Here is a 7074-nt window from a genome sequence, read left to right as displayed (position 1 = left end):
CTTTTTAAAGTAACTATTCATACAAAACAGGTTGCCACTTTTAACATTCTTCCCAACTATTCACAGCAAAGAATCATACATGCTGAACTTCAGACCTCAGACTGCTCATCTAGTTCATGAGGCCCCGCCCCTGCCCCGCCTCTTCCCACTCATTCCCCCTCCTCTGCATATACCTAGCACTTGCTCATCTGTAGATCCTGAGTGGCATACAAAGGTAAAGGCACTCAATAGCTCAGATGGCAGAACTAAAGGATCTGAAACTGTTTTCTGAGAGATATTGTGGTCTATTAAACAGCACATGGGTCGAGGAGATTAGACGTGTCTATCTGTCCCCCTACTGCCCATCCTAGGGCCCTGGCCCTTTGGTAAGGAAGGCTTAACTAGCAGTGGGTGGCATTCCAGTAGGACCTATTTTACTGTGCAGCCCGTGTATCATTTCCCCAGACAATGTCTCACTTCTGCATGCTGACAGACATCTGCACCTCATTTATGCCAAGGGGAAGGCTTCCTTGGAGCAGACAACAGCTCTGCCAAACATGGATGCATTCCCCCAACACCTGAGGGACCTCGAAGGAGCTACCACAGCCTGGCCAGGCTGACACAGACACTCATCTCTCCCCATTTCTCCGAGGCCAGTTAGCTACAGTCGCTGCCTGGTTCCCAGACCTCAAGCTCTCATTCATGAGACAGAATGCAAGCCCCGTTCTCAGGTGCCTTCCAAACAGCGAGGCAGACACCAATGGGGAGCAACTTTTGTCCCCCAGAATGTGAACAGGGCAGAGGCTGAATGGTGCAGGGCTGGAAATCAGGGATCACTGCAGTGCCTTTGCTTCTCTGTCACCTGTTCAAAGCCAAGGCCAAGACAGTGGTGACGCAGCCATTACTCCCTGAAGGCAGAGGCGATGCATGTTGCTGATCTCCCTCCAGGTCCCAGAGATGAGCAGCCTCAGACACTCACCAGAAGCTGGACCCTCCCAGTCCGGGCCACAGCCAGGCATTACGGAGCCCGGGACAAGATGTTAGGCTCTGCCCCCATCTCTCTTGGCACCCCAGTCAAACCCGGTCTCACCTCACAGGAGTGGCAGGGGAAGTGCTGGAGTAGGAGCTGCCCTCTCTGCACTCTGGGGTCTCTCTCAGGCTGGAAGAGGATGCTAGTTTAACCAGCAGCTCCCCCTGCCCTCTGGGTGATGTCAAGGAAAGCAACAAGACATGCTGGGAGCAAGAGACACAGAGCACAGCTGATGCTGCAGGCTTGAGTCTCCCTGACACCCCCATGGGTGTTGCCAAGCTGCTGCCCAGGAGCTCTGGGGCTTAGACAACATTCCCAGCAAGCTCTCCTGACTGGCAGCCCTCATTCCTTCATGGGCAGGTTCAGTGGAGAAGCTGACAAGTGGCCTATGGAGCCTCACTTGCCCGGACTCCTGGATCTGGCTCCTCTGGGTGGGAGCTGGGGGAGCAAACACTGCTGCTCTCCACCGCCGTCAGCCCAACACTTCCACAAAGCATGGGATTCTATTCTAAACCGAGCCATGAGCATTCTGTGAGAAGCTGGACCTTGCTGGCTACCAATATCTGTAACTAGTCCAGCTGAAACCTGGGCCTGCTGTCAGTGCAGCTCCCACAGCCTTCAGCGTGAGCAGTGACATCCATAACACCTGCCAGTCGGAGTGTATTTTTATACTCACTGCTGTTTAGCAGGCAGCTCAGCTCCTGTTAGGCCTCTGAAATTTAGCAGTTTGTTAATCTGAATATGGAGAATCAACCCTTTGAAGAAAGCTTAAGCCACAGCCAGTCAAGATTCCAGTCACTCAACGGAAGCAACAATGGGACCAGGTGGGTTCTTGGCTCTGCACACCTGACTGGGGGTCCGAAGCACAAAGCTAAGAACCTATTGGGAGGTGCAGGGAGCTGCTATAACTAGGCCGTTGCTTCCAGTTTTACGTGCAGAATTAATTTGACCTGCACACAAGATCTGCTGGCAGACAGCCGCTCATTGCACAGGCCCTGGGTTATGAGAACTCTTATGGTCATACACACCAGAGCTCATGGAGAGCAGCCAACACCAAGTGCTGTCCAGACAGTGCTCTGTAGAGGAGCAGCAAAGTCAAGTAGGTCTCACTCGCAGCTGCAAGCCAGTAACAAACCCTAACCCTGGTCTGGCCGCACCTTGCCACATGGCATCAGGGAAGAGGTCACTCACCTGTGCCAGCTAAAAGAGGAGAGCTGCAGACACAATACTCCAGGCTCATTATCGCTGCACTGCAGCAACCTCACCTCCCCTGCCTCCCACTGACTTTTCCTCCTGAATTGCTTGGACTTGAATCTCCAGTGCCAGGCAGCCCTGTAGCCTCCCTCAGAGAGCCAAGCATCATCACTCTGCAGCCTGGCCACCCACCATGGCACCAGCCTCACCCCCTAATACCTGCCTTCCCTTTCTTTCCTGAGCGTTCTGGAAAGGTATTGGTGGAATTCCTCATTGGCTTTTATCAGCAGGGCCGGAGCTGCCTTGCCTTCAGACTGGCTCTGTCTGATCTAGGAAGAGATTCAGGTTTCACATTGGCAACAGATTTGAGGTCTGCACTTCAGTACTACTTGAGCACAGTGTTCTTGCACCCAGGGAAGAAGAGGGGCCATAGTTCAAGGCAACGTATTTACCACAGGAAAGGGCAGAATGCACCGTACCCCTGACTGGCTGGGTAACCAAAACAACTACACCCCCTGAAATTAGACTGGTAGCCAAAAAACTCAATAGCCTCTCCCAGGGGTGAAAGTAACTTACAGGATTTACCGGTACTGCCGGAGTCCTGAGGGGGTGTGTGGCCTCATCCGGAAGATGCGTGGCCTCTCAAAGTTTAAAGGCCCTGGGGAACCAGCTGTGGCTGGGAGACCCAGAGCCTTTAAATCAGCCAGGGGCTCCCAGCTGCAGAGGTGGCTGGGAGCCCCCCGGGGCTCAGGGGCAAATTAAAGGGCCCGGGGCTCTGGCCGCCAGGGGAGACCCTGAGCTTTGCGGGGCTGGAGCAGGGATTTAAAGAACTCAGAGCTCCTGCCACTGAGGGAAGCCCGGAGCCCTTTAAATCCTGGCCCCAACCCAGCTGCCAGAGCCATTGCCAGGATTCAAAGGGCTCTGGGCTGCCCGCAGCCGCAGGGAGCTCTGAGCCCTTTAAATCTCAGCCACGTCCAGGATTTAAAGGGCTTAGGGCTGCCCGCAGCCACGGGCAGCCCAGAGCCCTTTCAATCCCCACCATGGAAGTCGATGTGGTCCAGCACAGCTTACTGGCCCGGACCGGCTTACACATACATACAGTCAGAGGTGAAAGTATGTGTATGAATGTGTCACAAACAATGCAGCTGCAACCTGCCACCAACCAGCAGCGACCCCAGCAACCCAGCCCCTGTGGGCTGCTGCCTGCAGAGAGCCAGGAGGTGCTGCTGGGCTGGGTCTGCCAAGGAGTAAGTAACCAAGGCAAAAACCACAGCCAGCCAGCCAGGGAGGGAGCCGGGGGGGAAGAAGTCAGAGCTGAATGAAGGACAGCTGGAATAGCCTTCATGAAATATACAAGATATTTCTGAGAAAGTTTTGTCAATTTCAGCCTCTGCACTCTGCAGGCAGGACAAAACAAAAAGATCTGAGATTGCACCTGATGTCCTAAGGACATTTCAGGTGTTTAAATCAATATATAAGAGGGTGGATTGGAATGAAAACTACTATTTCTTTCAAAGGAAGCACAATAGTTTCCCTGAATATTCAGTTTTCCCCTCCAATCCCTTTATGGTTTTGCTATGGGGGCTATTTGCTTTCCCTGTGAATTTAGTTGCTTTAGCAAAATTGCTTTGCCCAAAAGAAACCCTAATCATGACATCTTTCCACCATGTTCTCCATGTTTTGTGTGTTTTTTTTTTAAACAGTAAAACTTCAAAGAGGATCTGCAAGCAGTTTGGACATCACAACCATGATCCTCTGCTGGGGAGGGAATGGGATAGATTTGAACTTGGAAATGGTTCCTGATTGATTGTGTTTACGACATCCCCTCATCCCAGGGGCAGAAAAGGACAGCCACTGCCATGGTCAAACACACCTTCCCCTTGACCCCCTCCCCCCAGCTACTGTGAGTGAAATTAACAAGGATGCCAGAAACCTAGCCCTGGAGGCTGAACCATCAGGGAACAGCTGAGTTTAAACTATTCTTATGCAGGGAGCAGGCTTCTCTCCCCGTCCCTCAGTCAGTCTCCTTTTCTTACCAGTCCCCCATACCTGCCTGCACCAGCTTACTTTCACCTCTGGCCTCTCCAGCCTCTCCACCTGCAGTTACCCAACTCACCCACCTCTTCCCTGCCTGGATATTGCACATGCCTCTTTTCTCAGACAAACTCCACAATCCCAGTTAGTTCTGCCATCCTCCTTCCACACCACTCCTAGCATCTCCTCCCTCACTTTGCTAGCTTCTCTTTACTCAAGGGGGGCTTTACAACAAGCCCCTAGTCCCCTGCCCTTCATTTATTCATCCCTGACCCATTAAGGCCACCGAACCCAGAAGGGTTAATCTAGAGTCCTTATGGCTCTCATAACAGGGTGTAAAAAAACGTCCCAAGCCCTGAAACAGCAGGTCAGGATGGGGTCACTAGAGTAGCATGAGGCAATACTTCCTCCCTTGGTCCTGTCCCCTAGTCCTAGCCATCTGCTGGTCTGAATACAGACAGACAAGATTTGGTGTCCCAGTGGATGATCCAACAGAGGTCATCCCAGGGCATTTCCTACTCCTGTTCCTTTCCCAATTTCTTCTCTAGCTGTTCCTTCTCTTTTCAGGCTCCCTCCTGTTCCAGTTCCCTCCCTTACCCCAGGATCAGCCCTGTGCTCCTGAACAGAGTTTGCAGAAGAAATGTGATCTTGGTCAGTTTTACACTGCCACTGGGAAGCATTGTGTGCTGGAGACAGGCAGCAAGACATGGAGCTGTGTCCTGAGCCTAGACCAGAATAGCAGAGGGACTACAGGCCAGGACAGAGGTGCATCAGCAGGGCCACGTGGTGTCCAGGGCCACAACAGCAGCTTTAGGTGGGTGAAGTTTGCACAACACTTGCTCACAAGATGACTGGCTCAAGCAGTTCTAATGGACATTAAATCAACTGTTTGAGAGGTGGATAGTTAAATGTTTAAAGCCAAACTTTGCTGCCCAATAAACAAAAACCAACTGCGCTTCCGTTTAGTGAGTCAGATACTCTAATAGTTTGCCAGTGTGCTCAGTGATTTGCTGAACTGTGAGCACCTGGAAGCAGACACATTGTCCAGTGTGACTAAAGTGCCATGTGCAATTATACTGCTCTATAACAACCACCCTGACAAGCTATATAGCACCTCATTTCTGAGCACTCAGAAGTGTCATTTCCCTTCTCTTACCATCCCACAAAAAGGCAGCCACCCCGGGGGGGGGGGGGGGGAAGCGAACTGACCTGAAGCACACAACGGCTCTATACAACAATTCAAAACTGAAGACCTTCAGTTATCCCTGAGGAGAAGCCAGAACAAAAATTCTGTTGCTGTCTTCACAGCAAGTTGGGGAAACTGTGTGTGTGGGAGGAAATCAAAGGAAACAGAAAACCGTACTGTCAAGGAGGGCTGCACATCTTGGACACCAACCTGGGAGATACTCAGACTGGAGATGAGACCGTGGGAGCCACTGTACTTAGCACTGAGAGATTATTTAGATGCTTCCATATGGACTCTAGAACCTAACTTTAGGCACACACTCATTATGAAAATCTTAGCCAGGGGATTCACCTGGGAGCTGAGACAAATGGCCAGTGCAGCACTCCAAGATCCCTACCAATCAGCTGCTATAGAAGTGCAGGGCTGTGTATAGCATGGAAGAGAGTAACAGAACTTTAGACTCTTTAAGGAGATCATTACTACACAGGCACAAAACAGTTTCATCATTTTGAATGTAGTAATTCAGAGCTTCTCACATTTGCATGCACTGTGCACTATACAGCACAGCAGCAAACTATCCACAAGTCTGCACCCTCACTATCTACAGAATCATGGGACTGCACAGTTCCATTCTGCACCACTCAGGGGCACAGAATTGACTTGGGCAGTCTCCTGGTATCACAGGAGCAGGTTCAATCTTCTCTTTATGTAAAGGAAGTAGTTGGGTATTAAAGGCAAAAGAAATGTATTAACAGTCACAAATTTACACTTTCAAGAGTGAGGAAATGTGAAAGATACGCTGAACATCCTTGACTCCCAATGGAGTTCCTGCATAGTGCAATTACTAGTTAGGCTTATGCAGTGCGCCTCCAAATTAAGGGGCTGACCCTCTAGCCTTAGTTTGCACGAGATGGCTAACAGAAGCCAATGAGGCCACTCACCACATGTAAACAGGCTGCAGGATGAGGCCCTTGTTAGAGCACCTTCACTCTTCTGCTTCCTAATGCTTAAGTTTGCAGCCTATTGCATTCAGAGTGTTTGACACCCAAGATTCCCAGTTTGCACTGAGAGAAGTTCCCCAGTTTGCACTGAGAGAAGTTCCCCATAGTGTTGCATTTGTGGATCGCTGTCATGCAGTGTCCTCACCTCCTGCTCTAATTCACAGGTAGCATACATGCACACAGCCAGTCTCTGCCACATTAGCATAAAGGGCACGTTGAAACATTTTCATTTCCTAGCAGGTTAAGCTACAATTTGCTTTGTAGACAAAAGCTGTACAGCATAGGGAAGAGGTTACTCAACCCCTGAGAGGAAGAGAGGGCGGAAATGCTGAGAACATCTTGTGATACAAAAATCTAAACCAAAAACAGTTGCAATCACCACTTTGAGAAGTCCATTGGAACCACACACTGTGGTAAACTTAGCATTTCAAAGCCACATGGCACCATAATATCTAGCAGAGCAGTGTCATGAGGCAAAAAGTTTCTGTGGAGAACACTTACAATAAGGCAGATAACCCTAGGTGAAAAATGCTAAGATCCAACACAGGAACACAACGGTATTTGTGTTTTACAGACAGGGTGCCAACCAGGAAGCATTGACAGCAACAAAATCACTAAAAAACGCATTTCGAGTCAGCTGGATCTTGTTT

The sequence above is a fragment of the Chelonoidis abingdonii genome, chromosome 9 (assembly GCF_003597395.2).
Source record: "Chelonoidis abingdonii isolate Lonesome George chromosome 9, CheloAbing_2.0, whole genome shotgun sequence".
Taxonomy (NCBI): domain Eukaryota; kingdom Metazoa; phylum Chordata; order Testudines; family Testudinidae; genus Chelonoidis; species Chelonoidis abingdonii.
Note: the sequence above shows the minus strand (reverse complement) of the source record.